The sequence below is a fragment of the Palaemon carinicauda genome, chromosome 5 (genome assembly GCF_036898095.1).
Source record: "Palaemon carinicauda isolate YSFRI2023 chromosome 5, ASM3689809v2, whole genome shotgun sequence".
Lineage (NCBI taxonomy): Eukaryota > Metazoa > Arthropoda > Malacostraca > Decapoda > Palaemonidae > Palaemon > Palaemon carinicauda.
Window position 1 is genome coordinate 169,574,188 of NC_090729.1, and position 24,866 is coordinate 169,599,053.

The following is a 24,866-nucleotide window of genomic DNA, read 5'->3' on the forward strand; positions in this document are numbered from 1 at the left end:
AGAGAAGCAATGTGGAATGTGATGAGGTTATATGAAGTTGGTGGAAGGTGTTGCAAGCAGTGAAAAGTTTCTACAAAGATAGTAAAGCATGTGTTAGGATAGGAAATTAATTGAGCGATTGGTTTTCGGTGAGAGTGGGATTGAGACAAGGATGTGTGATGTCGCCGTGGTTGTTTAACTTGTATGTTGATGGAGTGGTGAAAGAGGTGAATGCTCGAGTGCTTGGACGAGGATTGAAACTGGTAGACGAGAATGACCATGAATGGGAGGTAAATCATAGTTGTTTGCGGATGATACTGTACTGGTTGCAGACACGGAAGAGAAGCTTGGACGATTAGTGACAGAATTTGGAAGGGTGTGTGAGAGAAAGAAGTTGAGAGTTAATGTGGGTAAGAGTAAGGTTATGAGATGTACGAGAAGGGAAGGTGGTGCGAGGTTGAATGTCATGTTGATTGGAGAGTTACTTGAGGAGGTGGATCAGTTTAAGCACTCGGGGTCTGTTGTTACAGCAAATGATGGAGTGGAAGCAGCTGTACATCAGAGAGTGAATGAAGGTTGCAAAGTTTTGGGGGCAGTTAAGGGAGTAGTAAAAAATAGAGGGTTGGGCATGAATGTAAAGAGAGTTCTGTATGAGAAAGTGATTGTACCAACTGTGATGTATGGATCGGAGTTGTGGGGAATGAAAGTGACGGAGAGACAGAAATTGAATGTGTTTGAGATGAAGTGTCTAAGGAGTATGGCTCGTGTATCTCGTGTAGATAGGGTTAGGAACAAAGTAGTGAGGGCGAGAATGGGTGACCGCGGAGGTAGCAGCAGTAGGGGATTCAGCGTTATGAAGCTTCATCTGTGGTGGATAACGGGGGAGAGTGGGCTGTGGCACCCTAGCAGTACCAGCCGAACTAGGTTGAGTTCCTTGTCAGGCTGGGAGGAACATAGAGAGGAAAGGTCCTCCTTTTTTGTTTCATTTGTTTGATGTTGGCTACCCCCAAAATTGGGGGAAGTGCTTTGGTATATGTATGTATGTATGTATGTATGTATGTTTATTAATGGCTCCTGAGATAGGTACTACTTGTAGCATACCTTTCTTGGAATCCTAGATGGTACTAAAAGTTCTGTATAGCATGCCTTTGTCCTCAGTAGCCTTGTTTCTGTCTAGTATTTTTCATTTATTCTTTACGACCTGTTTTTTTTTCATTATGATAGTTTAACTATGTGAGCCAGTGGGTCATTAAATTGCTTTTCCGTAATATTAGGTAATCAAAGTGCAGTAGTCTCTATATCAGTATAAAGAATGAATTGATCAGCAGGTTTTGTCACTTTACTATGGATATTAGTTTCCGGCATAACTGGAATCTAGCCATAAACTTTTTAACGCGAGGTGTTAATGATCCTTCACTAGTTAGCGGGGCTTAGACCAGCCATCCCGCTCATACATTTGCCTAGTGCGTTGTCACTTTTGGTTTTGGCTCGGTAGAGTGAAGACGCTCTCTTTTAAACCCACTTTTCTCTGGGTAAACTTACTACTTTATATTTTTATTTGCAGGTGTGCTTGATTTTCTGAGGATTGCTAATATGAGGGTTTGTCATGGCATAGCTGAATGGTATGGTTATGTCGGGAAGGGAGACTAATCCTCACAACCTGTATCTAGCGTTCAGATGACACTCGTGCACTTGAGACTCCCTAAGCGAACAGTGTTGGGAGTTGTCATTCTCCCAGTGGGAGCGGTATGGTAGGTGATTGAAGACCAAGTCTAAAATGAATTCTCCGTCTTTGGGGTCTTCCTCGAAGTCAAAGAAATCATAAATTCTTTCTCCAGCGCCTCGTTCCCTCCCCGCTGTCTCTCCTCTTTTGGCTTTCTCCGGGGGCTGGTTGAGCAAGTGTGATGACTGATTGACTGCCCTCAAAGAAATGGCTTGTAGAGGTGCTTAAGCTTGGGGCACAGCCGGAGTGCAGAGCTTCCTCCTTATAGGTTGACCACAGCCTCCCCTCTTTAGCCTCTTGAGTGGTGGTCCCTCCAGTAGGTCTTGTGCCCCTTGCTGATGCATCTTCTACAAATCCTTGTCCACCTGAGGAGTTGGTTGCAGGTTCTCATAGAGTAGCAGACATGCCAGTGATCACCCCAGTGTGAGTGCACACGCTGGGCTTGCACAGCAGGAAAAGCCTTCTCGCCATCGTGATTGGGCTTCTCACTAAAGTGGTTGCCTGTGGAGTGCCTTGGAAGCAAGTATTCGACTCGTCAATGCCTCTCTCTAGCTCTTCATAGCTCTCTGGTGATTGTGGACATTGACATCCTGTAGTCATAGCCCCTTCTCACCTTGCCTCAAAGTTACCACGAGTCTTTATGAGTCTCGTTAGTGTGGTCCCCTTCGGGGCCCCACATTGCGGGTCTACCTCTCTTGTAGAAGCACTGGCAAGTTCTATCGTTCAGGTGCAATGGCAGCTCGGATTTAAGAACAAGCAGCAAGTGCATCTCGCTGGTAAACACAAGGGTACTCTTAAACCTCCTGCAGGGTCTTTCACGCCATTTCACGTTGCTTCAGCTCATGAACGATCAGTCCCCTTCAAGGCGGTGGAGTCGTGTGTCGTCGCACACTTGTCACCACACTCAGGTGGGGATGGCAGGTGAGCTCCTACTGCTTACAAATGTCAGGTCGCTTCTCCCCTAGTACTCGCTACCTTGATACACTTGCCGTTAGTAGCAGGTGCTTCCAATCAGCATGCGTGTCAGCACTCTCTCCTAAGAGATCCTGTAGCCATCCCTTCATTCGCGAAGGAAGTGCCATGGTTCCTACAGCTCATTCAGACTGTGAAATGGGCGGTTGTCGACACTTCCAGCACCACCAGCAGCAGTCTCTTCTTTACCAATCTCTATCCCTCTTGCTGTGTCTGAATCTCCGGGCTTTTCCAGTCCACCCTTGGATCCTAGGTATAAGGAGTATTGCCTCCAGGCAGTCTCCTCCTCCTCCTCCTGTGGCTGCTCCTTTGCCAATAGGTCACAGAGATACCTAGACTCTAAGCCTTCCTGTGACCAGCCTGATCCTATTTGGGAGAGATTGGGTATCATCCCAATTAAACTGATCAAAAATCGGAGACCGAAGCAATTTACAGATAACTTCCTGTTGTCCCCGGTGATGTTAGTTCGAAGCGAACCATCTGCTCTGCCCCTGTGGCCCCCAAACAGGCTTCGCAGCCAGTAAGGAATCCTCAGATGGAGACTTCCTCTCTCCTTGCCTCTTTCGTGGCCTATTTCTGGGAGCGGAATGATACGAAAACTCCTCTGAAGAACAAGGCTTTGAAGGCTCTTTGTTTGGTTCCAGACCTGTTGTTGCCTATGATGCAGGACCTCCCCTCTAGGTTTCATGCCGCTGTCGGGGTACCTGTTGACGAACCCCCAGACAACAATCTGGTGTAAAGAGCCCTGTTGCTTCTCTTCCTGTGCCACTGTTGGAGTATGTATGTGAGCTTAGAGTTGGACGAGTCTAAAGACGAGGATTCGAAACACTTGACGGTGTACTGCCTCTAACCTGATAACCCTAAGACCTCTGCTGCTAATCAGAGAGAGTTGGACCATTTCTTAGCCTGGTCTATGATGGCGAAGAGAGCCAGAAAAAAGGTCATATCCCAGTGTACAGAAACTGCGAGCTCTCTCAGGGCTAGTAACTCGTCGAGGTTGATTCCTCTGCTGTTCGTGCAATAGAGAAAACTACAACATCCTTGATAAGGACCCCTCGCTACTGATACTGGACCCAGCGGGCCTAGCACACAAAATCACCTTTGACAGGTTAGTGGTGCAACAGGTGATTTTCTTAGTTGTCGAAGCTGTGAACATGGGGGTTGCAAAGGCCTTCTTACAAGCTGCTTCATGGATCAAGTTCTGGTCTGGCTTTGTTGGGTACCCAATCGTCATTGAGACTGGAAGAAGGCAATGAACAACTTTTTGTTTTCAGGAGTGATAGCTGTCAAGTTTCTCACTCACAACATAGCCAATCGGTGGGAAAACTGGATTCTGAAAAAGTTAGATTGTCATTTCACAATTCCCAAGGCAGGTGCCGAAGAGAGAAGTACTCAAGATACGCAACTTGTCAATGGAAGTTCTTTCCTTGTTTAACTTTTTTAACTCTGAAGATATTGACGCAGTTGCAGAGTGTTGGAGGAAGGTGAGTCACAGCTCCTCCTCCAAAGGGCAGCGATATCTACCCCCTCACTCTTCAGCACCATCTGCACCGAGGACTTCTCCCTTGCAGAGGCAAGAGAGCGTGCTAGAAATACGAATGAATGGCGAGCGATTGTGACGCAGTTCCGGTAGGCCCTGCTGCTTCCTCCAGTGCCTTGGATGACCACAGAGGTAGCAGCAGTAGGGGATTCAGCGTTATGAAGCTTCATCTTTGGTGGATAACGGGGGAGGGTGGACTGTGGAACCCTAGCAGTACCAGCCAAACTCGGTTGAGTCCCCTGTCAGGCTGGGAGGAAAGTAGAGAGGAGAGGTCCCCTTTTTTGTTTAACTTGTTTGATGTCGGCTCCCCCAAAAATTGGGGGAAGTGCCTTGGTATATATATATATATATATATATATATATATATATATATATATATATATATATATATATATATATATATATATATGTATGGGTGTATTATTTCTGTTTATCATGATTTGTTATTCCTCATTTTAGTATAATTTCCTCGGTCTTGTTTCTTATATCCGCCCCCTCCCTCAACGTACACTACATCCTGTAGAAGCTTTGTCACACGTTTATGACTATGTTGTCTTATTAGTGAATGAATATGAATAAGAAAATAAGTTTTAACTAGATTGTTTACACTTGATGGCCAAAGTATACTTCATAAGTTGAACCATGTATGATATACAGCTGAATTGTTAAAGACAATGCAAAGGATGATTTTTGTGCTTTCCAAAAATATTTTATTTTTGTATAGTAGGCCCCCATAGGTGGGTTACACTGTACAAGGTATGGGTGCACACCATACAAAGATTTATGAGGTACCTGTAGACGTATGTTAATGACCTGTATTGGTTTGAAATGGGTAAAATATCTATATCAGGTTATCTTGTGCTGATTGATTACCGTAATAAGAAATATAAAATACAAACTTACATTTGTTGTAGGAAAATAAATCCAAGAAAATGTACAGTGGACTTTGGATGAACACTCTTGACGTCACACTGAGAATTTCGAAAGGAAGTGAGAAAAATATACCATTATTAAGAAATAGCCAAAGATGAAATTAGAATTGAAATATTAAATACTAAAATTAGTAAATGACTATTAACGTATATAACATATGAAAGATAAAAAGACGTGAACCCCCCCCCCATAAAAAATACTCAGATGCCATGAAATAAAAATCTGGGGACTCTCGGGCCTTATTGTGAATCATATCCCCTCGCATCAGGCTCCCGCGGTCCGTTGCTGGTTTCAAGATAACCATGTTATTAATTTCTACAATGTGCTGGGAGGTTGTATGACATTTAACACCTCTTTTGTGTCAAGGAATTTGGCCACCATGATTCTCGATTACAAAATATATTTGGAATTCTCTTCCACATTTGATTTTTACGGACTCCTACTGTTGGCTGGTTTACAGTTCACTCTTCAAAAACCCCCTACTGTTTCACTAATTCGCATTTTTCTTGTTTCATTTAGGCCTGTACTAAGTAATAGTGCAAGGTTGCTATTCCCATTTCCTCCAGGTCATTAGTCTCATCCATCTACGTATCTAAAGAAGTATCTAAGTTGTCTATGAATTAAGTCTGTCTATCAGGTTTTCGATCAAGTAGTTCTTATGTTGGTTATATGTCATTGCACATTTATACGACTTCAATTCAATCCTTTTCATTGTAGCTAAGGAGTTCCGGGATTTGGTCAGTATTATTGCTTGTTTAAAAACAGGATTACGGAAAATCACTGTCTCGATATTTACAAGATAATTAACCACTTTGACTGGCACAAATTAGATTTCTGGATAGATCCGGATCTTGATAAGCAATCCTTTGGGTTCCATCTGTTTTTTTTTTTTTATTATAAAATAGTAAGTATCACGAATGAAACCGAGGTGTTCAAGACATTGAAAGACAAAACTCTGTGGTATTATCTACCCGTAGTTCACATTCATATGTGTCTCTGCACTATTATGAGATTAGGGATTATCAACCTTATTCTATTACCTTCCCCCAAACTCTGGGTCTAGCTGCTCTAGCACTCTGGGTAGTAGTCAAATAAAGCTAATCTGAAATGGGTAAAGATAACATAGTTTAACATGGTAACAGTTTTCGAGTGAAGATAATCATTAACATAATAGAAATGCTATCGCTCTCTCTTGATAATCATGACTTAGAAACAGACGTGTGAACATCTCGAGATTTACCAAATGAAACCAGCCATCACAATGGACTTTTTCTTAGGAGTGATTGTAATCCGGTATTCTAGGATTAATCGTGATTAATAAGGCAAAATTGCAATGTGTTGTTCGTAATTAACATCTTAGAAATTTGTCAGAGAGAGAGAGAGAGAGAGAGAGAGAGAGAGAGAGAGAGAGAGAGAGAGAGAGAGAGAGAGAGAGATAACACTAATTTTGTTTGATCGATAAATCTTTAAATAGACAGAAATGAAGATAGTGTTATGATACCATTGTTTAAAGAGTTAGCATCCGTCTTCTCATGTAATTTCACACACACATACACACATACAAACACACACACACACACACACACACACACACACATATATATATATATATATATATATATATATATATATATATATATATATATATATATATATACATATATATATAAATATATATATATATATATATATATATATATATATATATATATATATATATATATATATATATATATATATATATGTATGAATGAATGAATGTATGTATATATATATATATATATATATATATATATATATATATATATATATATATATATGAATGTATATATATGAATGTATATATATATATATATATATATATATATATATATATATATATATATATATATATATATATATATATATATATATATATATATATATGAATGTATATATATGAATGTATATATATATATATATATATATATATATATATATATATATATATATATATATATATATATATATATATATATATATATGTATATGTATGAATGTATATATATATATATATATATATATATATATATATATATATATATATATATATATATATATATATATATATATATATACATACATACATACATGCATATATATATAATAATAATAATAATAATAATAATAATAATAATAATAATAATAAAGATCGAAGGCAATTGTTTGTAAACGATGAATGAAATGTCTGACGTTAATTGAAATGTTCGAATGTGCCCCTATTTAATTTTCTCACCTTAACTTTTACTCTGTCTAACACAGACACACGCACAAATGCACACACTGGCACATAATTTTCCTGTTGTGATTTAATGCCAAGTGGCACCTTTAACATCATGTGCCTAGATAGCTCAGTTGGGAGAGCGTTAGACTGAAGATCTAAAGGTCCCCGGTTCGATCCCGGGTCTGGGCAGTCTCCATTTTGAAAATGTTGTACTTTGTCTGAAAGTAGAAGTCATCCTTTACATACTGAATAACAAAATTCTGGGACCTGATATGCCAGGGGGTGTAGCTCAGTGGTAGAGCATTCGACTGCAGATCGAGAGGTCCCCGGTTCAATCCCGGGCGCCCCCTGTGAAAATCATTTTTGTAATTGAGTGAGGTCCATATTCTGACTTACGAATTTTTTTTTTTTTCGGAAAAATAGGTTGTTGATTTTATAAAAATATAACATATAGAGGTTCTGTATTAAGCTCCTGAAATATCAAGGCAGGATGAACAAGGGACACATTACAAATATTGAGGCGTGATTTTGTTTCTGGTAACCAATAATTTATGAAAGTCACTAGGTTGTCTTTGACGTTGAACTTATGGTATCATGTCCGAAAGGTAAGTGGTTGCTTTGCATTATCCGAGAATTGTATTTTGAATTCTGTCTCCTGAAATCAGGCCAGTCCCATCAACTTGAGAAGAATTGAAAAAGAATCACCTTCTCTTAGCTGAGATGATTATGTTAACTATCATTGTTCCTAAATTATTTATGATAATGCACGTTCCTTCTGTTTAGTATTTGTACATCTTCTATCGGGCTAAACTTGGCCTTCTGAATTTATATATGAATTTAATTTCAAGGTTGTTGATGCTTGGAAATATTTTAGTTTTTATTCTAGGAAGATAAAAACTAATGCATATAGGCCTGTGATTCCTCAATAAGCTAAGATATAATGGTATCATCCAAGTCAGGTATTGAAAAAAAATACGGATTATAAATTAGACCTTCCACTTTGAAAACAAAATCTAAAAGAAGTCTGATTCATGTGTAAGCTAAAATAAAAAAGAAAAAAAAGTGAAACTAAAAAAAGAATAAAGCTAACTCATATACATGTATTATTTTCATATAGATTGAAAATGGAACTATCATTCCAAGAACAGAAAAACTGGTGTATCTTACATGTGTATGAATCTAAATACCTGTAAGGACTAAAACAATCGAACCTGCTAAACGAGTCAGATAAAAACGAGAAGACGAAGGGATATATGAACAAATATAGGCAAAATAACAGTTAGGACCTCACAGATTAGAAAGTTTAATTTCCTGGTGAGTGAATCATATTTAAATTGAAAATGAACTGAGACCCTTTTCCCTGAGGACAAAAAACTAGCAACTAAAGGGGCATGTTTTTTATGGGTAGGAAAAAACTGCGACCAAAATAAAAAAAAGTACAAACTAAAAACCTTTGGAACCTCCCACTCAGGCATATAGGAAACGGAAATAGACTACTGCATTCGTTCTGTAAGGTATGTAAGAAAATTAATCCTTCCACATCAAAACAAAAATTTACTGCGAAATGATTGTAGCACCGATTGAATAAAAGTTCTTTTACCTAAAGTTCAGAAAACTGGAAAATAAAGGCGTATAGTTATGTGCCTTTCCACTTCAGGTATAAAAAAACTGTTAGTAAAAGGAGGTATTATGCCTTTGATAGAAGGCATTAGAGAGGGCACGTCAAGCAACCGACCCCTTAATGTATGGATAACAGTGGGAAAGAAGAAGATTCCTGTACTAAGTGAAAAGCAAGGGAATCTAACTTACCAAAACCCCATCGCTCTAGAAAAAAAATTGAAAGATATTGATGCATACCTTATTGTATGGATAACGGTGGGAAAGAAGATTCCTGTACTAAGTGAAAAGCAAGGGAATCTAACTTACCTAACCCCCATCGCTCTAGAAAAAAAATTGAAAGATATTGATGCATAAGTTTTATATAGGATGAAAAACATTAGGGCCTTGAATTTAAGGCAAAGTGAAATCAAATTCTATAGGTAGGCCTATATGATTTGTGTACAAACTATAAAATAATGGGACACTCCACTCTCGACTTTGCAAAAGATTGGAAACTTTTAACGTAGGATTCCATTGATAGCTGTAAAACCTGTGAGTTACTGATATATAAATCTATATAGACTGGAATACTAGAACTCTCGTGTCAGCCATTCGATAGTGAAATTTCAAGACTTTTTAGTCCAGTTATTAAAAAAAAACAAAGTTACAGAATTATAACAAGTATATGCGGTAAAAACAAACAACCCTTCTTTCAAGTCACAAAAGAGGAACTTACACACGAGGCACAGAAAATCGGAAGATAGTTTAGTGTTTCTACAAACCGAAATTGGCAATCGAACATTTATTATAGAAACAGAAAAAAATAAGGCTTTATGATTCCTGTACAGACTAAGACTAAAAAGCAATGAGGCTAACGCCAGGCCTTGAAAGCCCTTTTGTGAAACGTATACAGATAATTTACAAACTAAATAAATGAAAAAAAAAGACAATGACGATTTCCATTTTAGGCTAGAAAAAATTAAAAGCCATAGCTACGTTATTTCTAAATAAAATTAAAATGGGCTAAACACATAACAAAAGCGTATACATAAATACACACGCAAATGTGGGGATACCTTAAGGTGGTGAAAGGGGTTGTGTATCTTCATGATCAGGAAAATTGTACCAGTCAGGGGCACACATACTAGGTTGGTTTGCTGTGAGTGACCAAAGTCCTATCATCACCAATCCGCAGTGGCCAGCTGGGTGATTAAAAGGACAAAACATATCTGAGGCTATTATCTTGCGTTGGACTAGAACGGTTGCATTTGTTGTATATATATATATATATATATATATATATATATATATATATATATATATATATATATATATATATATATATATATATATATATATATATATAGTGTATATGTTTGCGTTTAGCCTAGAGGTACAATAGCTAATGCAAGCTTCTCCTCTCAAAACTCCCAAAATTAATTTCTCTGGCATAAGCGGAAAATTAAATATGCATATAAGTCTCCACCTGTCATATGTTAAATAGTCATAATATACACGAAATAATACTCGTACATGAATTTCAGTAAGTTTATGCATATCCCGCTGTTATTTAAACATTGATGCAAGAACATTGAAATGAATGTCAAAGATGGTTAATCATATAACTGCGTGCATATATATATATATATATATATATATATATATATATATATATATATATATATATATATATATATATATATATATATATATATATATATATATATATATATATATATGTGTGTGTGTGTGTGTGTGTGTGTGTGTGTGTGTGTGTATGATGAATAATTTCCTTCTCAGTCTACGTTGAAAATACTTGACGAATTTCTCCGTTTTCTATCAACCCAGTGTCATTGCCAAGGTCAAAGTCCCTTGATATTGACACTCCTCGCCATGCCTCTAAATGTTTTATTTCTTTTTTCTAATGTTTGAAGTTTTTCTTTTTTTCTTTTTATAAAATTCCTTCCAATCATACACTCGTAATATGAAGACTAAAATAACTACGGCTGGAATGTTTGTGGTATATTTAAAAAGGTACTCTAGGCATTATAACAGTTTAGTTTTTTTTTTTAATCTATTCGCTGATATGCCAACATTGGCTCTTTTTCAAAAGTAGGAATAAAAAAAAACGTAAATTTTAATTAGTATTAAGGAAATAACTGAAATAGAATGACCAAACGGAATCCGACCACAAATTAACATTAAAGGCAGTTTCATGTTTTCAACACAATTAAGACAATTCTCCAACTATGCAGATTTAAGGTCTCCATTTAGTTTCTTTATTTCTTACACTGAAAAGTCCAAAACTGGGGTACTCATTGGTAAGCAGAAGGCAAGGTGATTGTGATGTAAGCACCACAACATTTAACTTTGTTCCTTGACGAAACCAGACCAAGGTACCTTGTATTTTTTTCTTTATATCTTATAGTGAGAGAGACTAGTCCAGGGCTGAACGATAGCAAATGTAAAAGTTGCCATTACCCATAGACTATTTTTGCTGCACAAAGGAAATATCTATAATACAAAGTGTGTTTTAGTACATAGAGGTTCCAAAACTTTAAGTTCATTTTTCAATTAGTTCAAAGATAAATGAATTTTAATTATCATTCTCTGAAGCTTTTTCATTCAGAAATATGTTCAGTTTTTCCACTTATTAATGACAGCTCACACCGAAATTCTTCCTTTTGTATTTACATTAAGATAAAGGATAAGACATTTAACAGGCATTGTTTTCCAGCAAATCAAGATGAAATTCAGCAGCTGAAATCAAAATGGAGAACAACACTGAAAACATGGATGAATTAAAAAATTAAAAGATTCTTCAGGATAGAATTATTACCAAAAAATCTATAAACATTTCTCAATATGTCAATTTTTGTGCAATTGAGGAAGCAACAGATCAGATATATTTATCTAAAGTAAATTTGCAACAAACAATCACATATAGAATTTTAAATGAGTTGTATAAAGTTAAAGGGACATTATCAGTGATAAGATGTGGATGTTGAGGAGATAATATCCTTGACACATTTATATTTTGAGTTTTATTAGGGTTCAACTTTATTCCACATAATTTATACCATGTACTAATTCTAGCTAGATCTTGACCAAGGGCCTCAGTAACCGCAGGTCTTCATACAGGAGATGAAAGAAAGTAGCATATTAATGGGCCGAGAGCGTTACTACGTGGAAAATCAGATATTACATTCATATAATCACTATGTTGCCTATCTGCAACAAATTTTCTTCTCTCAAGGGGTTAACTACTGCACTGTAATTGTTCTGTGGCTACTTTCCTCTTGGTAAGGGTAGAAGAGACTCTTTAGCAGCTCTTCTAAAAGCACACTCCAAAATCAAACCATTGTTCTCTTGTCTTGGGTAGTGCCATAGCCTCTGTACCATGGTCTTCCACTGTCTTGGATTAGAGTTCTCTTGCTTGAGGGTACACTCGGACCCAGTATTCTATCTTATTTCTCTTCCTCTTGTTTTGCTATGGTTTTATAGTTTATATAGGAAATATTTATTTTAATGTTATCATTATTATTAAAATATTCTATTTTTCCTTGTTTCCTTTCCTCACTGGGCTATTTTCCCTGTTGAAGCCCCTGTGCTTATAGCATCCGGCTTTTCCAACTAGGGTTGTAGCTTGGCAGGTAATGATGATAATACTCTGCATTATATTACATAAGAATTCAACGATATTGCTAAGAAAATACCTGCCTCATTTAGGATTTCATTTGGCATTCTCGTGATTACCGAGGAGCTCTAGCGTAAAATGAAGCTGAATTTATTACAATTGAGTAATTCAAAGCTTCAACCAGTGATATGCAATTACTGTCTCGATAAATGAGTCTGTGGAGGGATGTATGAGTCTTTGTAGATGGAAATCGTATTCATCATCTAAACGCTCTTTCTTTGTAATGTTATCTTAAATGAAATAAGATAGTACACTTAGTGAAGAACGAGTGCTTAGAAGAACAACAACTTGTAGAATAAGTTCCTCGTGTGACAACTTTGTGGGAAGTTAGGAAATAACTAAGGATGGTACTATAGACAATTGTTATGGCCTATTTTTACCACGTTCTCCTATGTCCTCAAGGGTTAACTACTGCACGGTAAGGATAGAAGAGAGACTTTAGCTATGGCAAGTAGCTCTTCTAGGAGAAGGACACTTCGAAATCAAGCTATTGTTCTCTGGTCTTGGGTAGTGTCATTGCCTCTGTACCATGGTCTTCCACTGTCTTGGATTAGAGTTTTCTTACTTGGTAGTACACTCGGGCATGCTATTCTATCTTATTTCTCTTACTCTTGTTGTTTTGAAAGTTTTTACAGTTTACACAGGATATGTCTACCTGTAATTCAATATTGTTACTGTTCTTTAAATATTCTATTTTGATCCATTATTCTTCACTTGTAGTTTATTTATTTCCTTGTTGCCTTTCCTTACGGGGCTATATTCCTTGATGGAGCCCTTGGCCTTATAGCATCTTGCTTTTCCAACTAGGATAATAATAATAATAATAATAATAATAATAATAATAATAATAATAATAATAATAATAATAATAATAATAACAATAACAATATTAATAATAATAATAATAAATGAGTTTATATTATTACTGATGAAACCATTCCAAGAAAAACAAAAAAGTATAAAATTTCAGCTTGTTACTGTTTGAGATAGGCAATGAGGAAAACATATATAAATATAGAAATACCATTTAAGAGTCCTAAAAAAATAGGGTCGCCGTTACAAGGAATACTACTCAACTCCTTACTGGATTGCACAGGTCACTCGATTTAGATAGCGTCCTTGGCTTACATAGTCCTTTTCAATGTGGCTTGTTCTGAAAGTGTTTTATGAAAGACTGAACAGGACTTAGTCATTGAGCGTGTCAGTTGATGTGTTTTTGCCTATCCATCATGAAGGACAAGGTAAGTCAATTTTGGCTATGTGTGCTTTTATAGTGTCTGTGAAATTTGTATAACAGACAACCCTGAAATGGGTGAGGTAAGTGAGTGCAAATTGTGTGATAATTTGAAAGGGAAGAATTATATATGCATGCAGCTTAGTTTTATTCCATTCGGCTTACTCGCAGGCCACAATTAAAAATGTTGCAGAGTTGTAATATTATATCTAGCCTAGCTGCAACACTAGTTGGAAAACCAGGACGCCTTTAAGTCCAAGGACCCCAAAAGTGATACTCTAATGTGTAAAGGAAATAGAGAAATAACGGTAAAGATATAGTTTAACACGGGACAGCATTTCTAATCGGGAAAAATAACTTTTCTACAGTATAGGATATTGTGATTTATTACAGGGTAATGTTACTTAGGAAAAAAAAAACGGTATATTTGTAGTGAATTACATGGCAATGTAACCTAGGAAAAAAACTACTGTTTCTTATAGAAAAAATTACGATCTCTTCAAAAATGACACTCGTTTCCGTCGCAAATGAATAGTTTCAGAAATATATATACATCTATATCCTACGATAATGGGGGACCCCCAGTGGGAACTCGGGGTTTTGGGTGGAGAAAACATACTGGGGAAACGATATATAATTGTTTTCCTATAGTAAATAACATGAATTAAGCGAATTTGATGTTCATTTCAATCGGAAACAAACAGATCAACCAATTCGGATAACTTTGAGATGCACAGTGTCACTTCTCTTACGAACGAACGATAACATTAGCAACGTTACCAATAATACACAGTGTTACCAACGTTGACGTATGGTACACAGAGTTACCAACGACACGTTGACATTACTAAGGATAGTAATGATAGATATTTCCATATATTAAATAATTTCTCCATATAAGTTTTACTCAATATATAAAATGTACAAAAAGGGCACAGAACCTAAAAAACCCACCTAACCTAGCCTAGTAGTATGACAGGTCACAAAGTAACATTTGATCTACATCGGACGTTGGCAGCACTGGTTACTGTATTTTTTCATGACACAATCTTTGTAACGGCGCCTCCAAAGTTTATCCAAATAAACGGTTTTGTATTTTCCTCCGGTTATTTTAATTTCAAGAAGGTAATGTATAGAGAAGAAAAGGCTTGTTTTACGATTATATATCGATTCCCCAGTATGTTTTTCCCACCCAAAACCCTGAGTTCCCACTGGGGGTCCCCCATTATTGGAGGATATAGATGTATATTTATTTCTGAAACTATTAATTTGCGACGGGAAGGAGTGTCATTTTCGAAGAGAGCGCAATTTCTTCTATAAGAAACAGTAGTTTTTTACCTAGGTTACATTACCATGTAATTCTCTACAATGAAACCAAACTACTTTTTTCGGTTTATAGGAAAAGGTACGTTCTCTTCGAAAATGACACTCATTTTTCAGTATAGTGTGCTTTCAACTGAGTTAACTTATTTCCGGCGCAAATAAGCAGTTCTCCTTTTATTCACCTCCCACTTCCCAACGGACACAGGTGGAATTGGGGGTTAAGGGTGGAGAAAACAGCATAAAAAATATCATTTGCGATTGAAAAAAGGCTAGGCCTAAAATTCACTGTAAGCATACTTTTAACCATAGGAAAAAGTTTGTTCTTTCTGAACGAAAATATATATTTAGAGATTTCAAAATATTTCAAAACCTAACACACCCTACCTAACCTAGCAGGGGCAAGCCTCCGGACCCCCTTTCCCAAGTCACAGACTTAGCCAGGGGTAAGCCCCCAGGTAAATTATAAATAATGCCCTAAATTATTTCCTTTATATATGCTAACACTAACTACAACGGAGTCCTAAAAGTAAATTATATAATGGCTTACCTTACCTGCACATAATGCGAACCGTAAGATGCAACAAACAAAGGAGAAATAACTCATTAGCATAGAGTGCCAATATTTTGCTTAATTTTTCATTGATTTATTATATGTCAAGGGGAATTATATATAGAGAAGAAAATGTTAGTTTTACCATTATTTATCGATACCTTCGTAAATTTTCCCCACCCAAAATCCCCAAATCCCACTGGGTGGCCACATAACTGTAGGATGTATTAGTGTACTGCATATCTTATTAACTACATATTTGCAACCAAAATAAAGGTTCTTCTTGAAGAAAACGGGAGTTTTTTTTATATACATTATAACTCCAATTACTTATTGGTAAATCATTTCTGGTGTTGTTCTATAATAATACCAAAATGACAAATAAACTATATGTGAGAATCAATGAAATAAAGGTACAGTATTATAGAACAGAACAAGAAGGGGTTTGTAGAAAATAAGACTATTCTGTTATGTATTTTGCCGTGATTTGAACGTTGTTGACAATGATTATTGATGGAAATCCATAATTTTTGAGTCCTGGGTGGTCAACTACAATAACTGAAAAGCTTAAAATATACTGTGTACCAGTCTAATTGTATGATATTGGAATTAACGTTTTTAAACTTGGTTATTTTTTTCAGTTATCGTCTTGAAAATCAGTTATTGTGCCAAAATATTTTACCGTAAACAAAACTGAGTACATGTAATTTTAATGAAATGCGATCAAAACATGTACCAAAAAATTTTACTGTAATCAAAACCGAGTACAGTGGAACCTCTACATACGAAGGTATCTACATCCGAATTTTCCAACATCTGAAGTAAAATTCAAGCAATTTTTTCGACTCTACACCCAAATTTTATTTCGACACACGAAGCAAGCAATTTTCGTCGTACCGGTTGTATCCAAATTTTTCGACACGCGAAGTACAATTCGAACACGTTCCTACTCTACACCCGAATTTTTTTTCGACACCCGAAGTAAACAATACCCGTGCGCGTAGTTGGTACTCATAGCGCCGGATGTATTTTTTATTTCCGCTGATAGAAGGCAGCATTTCTACCTCGGAGTGACCCTCAATTAGCTTGGCTTGGGACATTCCTCTGTTCTTGTCGGCTTCGTGTGGTTGTGCCCAGTGCGTTCTGCTATTAACTGTGTTTTAATCGTGATTTTTTACGTTCATCCTTTTACGGTATTTTACGTAAATCATGGGTCCTAAAAGGCTTAGTTTCGCAAGTGGTAGTGGTAGTGGTGAGAAAAGGAATAAGGAAATGTTTTCTTTAGAAGTAAAGCAAGGAATTATTGAAAAGCATGAGAGAGAGAGAGAGAGAGAGAGAGAGAGAGAGAGAGAGAGAGAGAAAGAGAATGTTACTACTGAACGTTTGATGGAGATTAAGCATCAAGGAGAGAGAGAGAGAGAGAGAGAGAGAGAGAGAGAGAGAGAGAGAGAGAGAGAGAGAGAGAGAGAGAGAGAGACTCTAAAAACATAAATCACGTTTTGAGTGTGAGTGAACCTGCAAAAGAACATCACGACGAACTTACTACAGAGGAGCTCAAGGAACTCCATGCTATGTCTGAGCACATGAGTGCTGACAAGGAGGGGATCGAGGAGGTAGAACATGTGTTAGGTTCAGCACAAATAAAAGAGGTGTTAGGAAAATATCAAGACGTGGTCGACTTCATCGACAAATACCATCCAAAAAAATTGCAGGTTTGTCTTGTAGTTGCGCAGTTCGATGATGTTTGCCTAACTCATTTTCGAAACATTCTGAAAAGCCGTACCAAGCAACTTTCTATCGACAGCTTCTTTAAAAAAACTACAAAGCGAACTCGTGATGAAGTGGTTCAAAGAAAACGGCAAAGAGTGAAGAGAAAAAAATTCAATCAATTTTAAGTGGAGAGAGTGAAAGTGATTAAAATTAATCATCAAAAAGAAAAAATGAAAATGTAAAAAAAAAAATATAAAATAGGAAAATGAAAAAAATAAATAAGCTAAGTTAGGTTAAAGTTCACTTAGTGTAAGTTAGAATAAGTTACGGTAGTGTACGTTTATCGTAGTCAACCTCTCTACCTCCTCGCCGCCCGTCCGTCTCCTCTCTGTGTAGCAAGACAACAACACCTGCGCTGGACTTTCCAAGGTAAAGTGACGCTTAAAACCCGTTTCTTATTTATCATTTTTTGATGATTATTCTTTTTTACATGTCTATTATCTAATTTAGTGTGCATATTGTCATGTGTAATTATGTGTAGTAATTTATCAAAGAGTTATCATAGGTTTTTGGGCCCAACCACGGATTAATCCTTTTTCAATGTATTCTTATGGGAAAATTCGTTTCGACATCCGAACATTTTCTACATCTGAAGTCGGCTGTGGAACGGATTAAATTCGTATGTAGAGGTACCACTGTACATGTAATTTTTATGAAATGCGACCAAAACACGAGTTTTTGTTTGCAAGGACTTTTGGAAGCATAGAAAAAGTTATTTTCCATCCCATTTTCTATGGAGTCGTTCGTAGTAGTGTTCATTGTATTATAAATACTGGTTAATATACAGTTTGATACAGTACTGTAATTACTGATGAAACTGGAATTTGCCATGAGGAATGGATGAGTGCTGACTAGTTTGGCATATTTTCTTCTATAGGGTTAAAGGGGGCTATTGTGCATGGGATTTTTCCGTACACTTTTGACAACTGTTCTGTTTTTGTATGACGTAATCATTACCTGGTTTTTTTAACCAATTATGAGCTTCTGAATATTTGTGCACTAGTTCCTGCATGTTATTCTACCCACCCTCCCCTTCAGTTTTAGCTTTACACCATTAGATAAAGACGTTGTTAAGAGGGAAGTACCATCTGTTTAGAAATTTGGTGTAATTTCATCTATGTCAGCAAATTATGATGAAAACGAGCTCTGTTCAGTATATAGCTATTGTTGCTCTTGTGAAAGTAAATATCCCCAAAATAATGACCCATGTGGTTTGCATGTGCAACGCATCATATACCGCTTGCTAGAACATTGGGGCCGTGAGGTAACGTTAATGTTGCAAGCCACAGCAGAGAATAAACCATTAGAAAGACATGAAGTGAAGCATAGATTTGTTCCGTAACGGGAATACAAACCACGCTATTTAATAGGGGTATTACTTTCGGCATAGCTAAAATGACAAGCCATTAATTTTTAATGAGGGTTTACTACCCACCCTCTAGTTAGCAGGGGTAGGTAGGGTAGCTTGCTACCGCCCCATCTCACACACCTGTGATTGAGCTCACTTTGCTCTCAGTTGGATGGTGGTCGGACGTGTCCGCTCTCATCCTCGCCGTCATATTGGCACCCATTAACGCTTTTTGTTCTTTCTTTTTATAGATTACTGTGTACGTGAAGTTGGGCTCTGCGACCATGCGCACCTGCCCTGGTCTTCCCGACTGCCCCTCTGGAATGTTCATGTTGGCAGTCGAGACCGATGCTCACGCCCTTTGTCCTTTTTGTCAACAAGTGTAGGGAGTGGTCTGCCCCCCAGTGGGAGAGGTATTCGCGACGGTGGAAGAAGTAGTCCAAGCGGGATGTTTCTCAGGAAGAAAAACCCAAGGCTGCTTCTTCCGTCGCCCAAACCTCCTCCGAAGCTCCTACTCGGTCGACCTACTCAGTCGGTCTCTACTAACCAATCTCGAGTCTCGAGAGATGACATTGCTTCCCCTAGCGAAGCAGCTTCACCTCTCCCCCCGGGGGAGGCCATGTCACTAACTTCTCAGGCCATGTCACTAACTTCCCTTTTTCAGATTTGGTCCTCCTTGGGGCTCATGGGTTCACCCTCCAAGGAGGTTTTGCTTGATTATATCCGCCTCGGTGGTGCTGTCAAGCAATCGTCATCACCGTCAGAGGTAGATCCCCTGACTCTTGTCGACGTTGTGGTGTCAGAGGTATCCCAAGTGGCTTCACCCATCTCCTCTGCCACTCCAAACACTACGGTAGCTGACGGCTTAGTTTCCTCCGTTCCTGACCATCCTACGAGGGGGAAACTAAGTTCATCATCAGTCTCTCCTGCTAGTGTTTCTCTCCCTCAGGGGAGTTCACTTACAGAGACTCCTCTTAGGAGGAATGCTGACGGTCAGCTTGCTGATCCAACGGCCCCCAGAGGGCGCATCCGTCGGAAGGCTCTCCCTCCTCTTTGCCATAGATGCCTTCCTTCACCTTCGGTGAGGAGGCGCCTCTTTGGTTCAACGTCTTCTATGCAGTTCCCCGCAGAGGAGCCTCCAGACCGATCTTCCATCACTGCATCGTTTCTGGACCTCTCTGCAGATCGTTCGCGATCTCCTTCGGTGGAAAGTCGTCCTTTTAAAGGACACGTCGACCTTCCACCCGACAGACCAGACCTGCCGTCGCCGTTCCTGCATGGGCCTAACAGGGCTCCACCAGAACGCGCTATTGAGCGCTACGTGCCCACGCAACCTGAACAGTGCTCATTAGTAGCCCGTCAGGCCCCATCACTACAGATCCCCACTCATCTTGCTCGCCCTAGCCCAGGGCATCAACCTAAAGAGCTTATGCGCCAACATGCGCCTACGCGCCCACAGGAGCATAGCTCCAGCACGCACGCCCACATCCGCACACGTGCCAACGATCTTCTGCGCGCCAGGGCTCTCCTGCGCTTACGCGCCAACGATCTCCTAAGTGCCAGCGCCCACCTGCGTGCCAACACTCACCTGCGCGCCAACGTTCTCCTGCGCGCCAACGTTCTCCTGCGCGCCAACTCAACCTTCGTGCCAACGTTCTCCTGCGCGCCATCGTTCTCCTGCGCGCCATCGTTCTCCTGCGCAACAGTGCTCTCTTGCGCGCCAGCGCTCCACTGCGCGCCAGAGCTCTCTCGCACGCCCTACATCACGCTCTCCTGAGCGCCATATTGCGCGCCATCCTACGTACCAGGTAAAACCTGCGCGCCAACTTTCTCCTGCATGCAAGTTTATAGATAAGACAGCCATGCTGCCCTCAGCCGCTCGCTATCCCTTACCAGCGCGCCAGCGCTCACCTGCACGCCAGCCTTCTCCTGCTCGCACTCACAAAGATATGCGCGCGCCATCCATCTCCTAAGGATGTACGCCAACATTCTCCCGCGCTCCCTAAGTTTTTGGCAGACGCGCGCGAACACACTCTCGCGCTCAGGTCGTGATTCTCCTGCGCGTCCATCATGTGCGAATATTCTCCCCCGCGCGCATGCGCCATCAGTCTCCCGGTGGCGAGCACCAATATTATCCATCACACGAGTGCCATTTTTCTCCCTCGCGCGAGCGTCAATATTTTCCCACGTGCGAGCCTGCGCATCACAAGGAACGACGTCCAGCAAGGACATCATCGCCTCATTCCCCTCCCCGCAAGCGCATACCACTGGGCATTGTGGGAAAAGGGAAACTTACAGAGGGGTTCTGGATCCCAAAGCTACCGTAGGCGAACCCACCTCCCACCTATTCCAGTGACTCCTCCCAGGGATCCTTCAATCCCTTTCCCTTCAGGGGGTATGTCTGACAGTGCGTCTGTCAGCCAACAGCCATGGTTCAGTGCCCTGACCAGAGCCGTAACTCAGGCTTGTCCTTGCTGACCTAGGACACGGAACCATGGCTTCCTCTACCCCTCTAAAGAGGAAAAAGAGGAGTTCGTGACATGGTCACTTCCCCGCGGGTGAAACTGACTCCACACAGACCTTCAAGGCAGGTTCCTCCTATTCCTCGGACTGACTCTCCTTCCCTTTAGACGAAGATCTCCCGTCACCAAGGGAATCACGCGAATAGATTTTCCCCCATCCCACCAATGGAGGAAACCTCTCTTCACGCCGAGAGTTCCACACAGTCCGGGATTAGAAGGGACATGCCACCCTCGTCAATGTTGGAGTCTTACATCCTTCCCCGGAAGGAATCCAAAGATTCCAAAACATTGCCTAAGTCCTCCACTCTTGCTAGGATGGAGCCAGCTAGCCACTCAGGGAATGTCTGCGATTCTGCCCAAGAAGAGTCTTTGGGGATAGAAGGAGACTGCTGCAAGGAGTCAGAACACACGTTTTGGCAGGTTCTGACTCTAATGAGGGCTCTCAATGGGTTTGTCGACCCAGAGATCGCCCCTCGAGAGGGCAAAGACACGGTCCTAGACCGCGTCTTTGGTACTCAAAAACCCTTTAAGACCAGTGTTTTCCTGCCCTGGTCTCAATGGGTAAAGAGTACCAGGGACAAGATTACCCAGCAGCTCTCCGAGATGTCCTCCTCCAACCGTTCCGGTACCACGAACAGGCTCCTTCCACCTCCTCGCGTACAGCAGAGGAGGTACTTTGAGATCCTGGAGGAGCCTTGTTTAACTCTGCAACTTCACCACTCACTGGAAGAACTAACCAGGGGAGTCCCTCTTGAGAGACACTCTAACCGGCAGGTCTCTTTCTCGGCAGCCGAGATCTTCAACCAGGAGAAGGTCACGATGTGTGCTATGCAAGCTACCTCATGGCTTGATATCTGGTTGGGGACCTTAGGTATCCTGATACGTTCTAAGGATTTCTCCAAGAAACGTACCAGGAAAGCTATGGAAACCTTCCTCCTCTCCTGTACTTGTACGATCGAGTTTCTGGCCCACCAAGTCTCGAACTTGTGGGTAAATACCATCCTGAAACGTCCGGATGCAGTAGCAGAGAGATTCCACCTGAAGGTCCCTAGTGCCGAGATCAATAGGCTCAGGCATTCCTCCATAGAGGGGTCTCTTTTATTCGAGCCTAAGGATGTGGAACATGCTGCTGAAAGGTGGAGGAAGTCACATCAAGACACCCTCCTCCATAGGGCTTTAACCTCTAAGCCCTATAAGCCTCCAGCACCACAGCAGTCCCGACCAGCCAAGACCACTAAGACGACAACTGCAGTGAAGACGATGGTGTCTAAGCCATTTCCCATCAAACAAAGGAAAGGCAAAAAGTCCTCCAGGGGAGGCTAAAATCTTGGAGGGAGTGGCCGAGGCAGCAAACGCTTAGATAGGCAGTCCCCCTGCATTTCCACCAGTGGGGTGATGCCTACAAATTGCGCAAACAGGTGGAAGCAACTCGGGGCCGATTCCTGGACAATCTCCGTGATCAGTCTAGGATATCGCGTCCCGTTCATAACATCTCTCCCTCCCCTGACTACGAATCCAGTGTCATTGAACTCCCTTGCCATGGGATCGGCAAGGTGGCAAGCCCTTCGGGCAGAAGTCCAGACCCTGTTGAGGAAGGGTGCTCTCAAAGAGGTCCTCGACGGATCCCTAGGCTTCTTCAGTCAACTCTTTTCTTGTAAAGATGGCGTCTGGAGGCTGGAGACCAGTCATCAACCTCTCAGCTCTGAACAATTTTGTCAAACAAACTCCTTTCAGCATGGAGACGGCAGATACGGTCAGACTAGCAATAAGACCGCAAGACTTCATGTGCACACTGGATCTAAAGGACGCGTACTTCCAGATCCCAGTCCATCCGTCTTCAAGGAAATACTTAAGATTCAGCCTGGACCTTTCCACAGCACCACAAGTCTTCACCAGAGTGTTCACCCTAGTATCATCTTGGGCACACAGGATTGGCATCCGTCTCCTCCGTTATCTGGACGACAGGCTAATCCTAGCAGACTCGATGTCAACCCTTCAACACCGAGACAAACTTCTGAGACTTTGCCAAGATCTGGGGATCATGGTAAATCTCGAGAAGTGCTCCCTGCTTCCAACTCAAAGACTGGTATACTTAGGCATGATTATAAACACCACTCTCCCCAAAGCCTTCCCATCACACGACAGGATAGCAAGGCCGAGGAAGGTCACAAGATATTTTCTCAGACGAGAAGAGCTTCCAGCCCAGTTGTGGCTACGTCTCCTCAGTCACCTTTCATCTCTGGGCCGTCTAGTTCCCAATGGTTGCCTCAGGATGAGATCCCTCCAGTGGTGACTCAAGTCCCGGTGGAATCAAGCTTACGACTCCCCGGACATCCAGATCCCCATGGTACTTGCGGAACTAACGGATCTCCAGTGGTGGATGGCAGACAAGAATCTACGAAAGGGAGTGGATCTTCTCGTCCTCCCCCGGATTTGATGCTGTTTTCAGACACTTTACAAAAAGGGTGGGGAGTCCACGTGCTGCACCACATGACTGCAGGCCTCTGGTCAGAGTCAGAAAAGTACCTCCACATAAATCTCCTAGAGATGAAGGCCATCTTTCTGGCCCTTTAACAGTTGCAACAGTACCTGGAAAGTCACTCGGGTGGTGATGAGTGACAACACCACAGTAGTGGCCTACATCAACAAGCAAGGAGGTACTTTTTCACTGCAACTATCCCATCTAGCAGTAGAGATACCGAGATGGGCTGAAATCCACTCGATACCACTATCGGCACGCTTCATTCCGGGCAAAAGGAATATGCTCGCCGACAACCTGAGCAGAGCATCTCAGATAGTGAGTACCGAGTGGTCTTTGGATCATCTAGTAGCCAACAAAGTCCTGACTTTGTGGGGTTCTCCGACTGTGGACCTCTTCGCAACGGCCCTGAACTTCAGGCTCCCGCTGTATTGTTCCCCAGTCCCAGACCCCAAGGCTCTCTGGCAAGATGCTTTCCAACAACGGTGGGAGAACATCGACGTTTACACCTTTCCCCCGTTCTGTCTGATGGGGAAGATACTCAACAATGACCCTCATAGCTCCGCTATGGCATCACGCTGAATGGTTCGCTGACCTTCTGCAACTCCTAACGGAGCCTCCAAAAGAACTCCCTCCACAACACAATCTACTCAAACAACCACATGCCAACATCTTCAACAAAGCCGTTGCTTCACTACGACTTCACGCCTGTAGACTATCCAGCATCTCTCTGTGAGAGGTTTTTCACAACAAGTTGCGATCAGGATGTCTGGACATCTGCGGAAGTCATCAGCAGAAGTCTACCAGGCAAAGTGGAAAGTCTTCTGTGGTTGGTGTTGTGGAAGGGGTATCTCTCCACTCGATGCCACTATTCCAGCAATAGCGAAGTTCCACGTGTATTTGCGTGAAGAAATGCGCCTATCAGTCTCGGCTG

The 24,866-nt window shown here is 40.5% G+C and overlaps 1 protein-coding gene and 2 non-coding genes across 4 annotated transcripts in view; all 3 read left to right on the forward strand.

Annotated features, from left to right (window-relative positions):
* The window catches only part of LOC137641610 (prostaglandin reductase 1-like), a 581,256-nt gene that overhangs the window by 32,543 nt on the left and 523,847 nt on the right, over positions 1-24,866 (forward strand). Inside the window, exon 1 of one of the 2 annotated variants that reach the window (XM_068374339.1) lies at positions 13,825-13,947. The exons of the other annotated variant lie outside the window; for it this stretch is intronic. The gene's annotated coding sequence lies outside the window, so the exon portion shown is untranslated. Of the gene's footprint in view, positions 1-13,824; positions 13,948-24,866 lie in introns of those variants that run through there. 2 annotated transcript variants of the gene reach the window in all.
* On the forward strand, positions 7,527-7,599 carry TRNAF-GAA (transfer RNA phenylalanine (anticodon GAA)). The gene has a single exon. It is a non-coding gene; the product is annotated as a tRNA-Phe (tRNA).
* On the forward strand, positions 7,689-7,760 carry TRNAC-GCA (transfer RNA cysteine (anticodon GCA)). Its single transcript has one exon. It is a non-coding gene; the product is annotated as a tRNA-Cys (tRNA).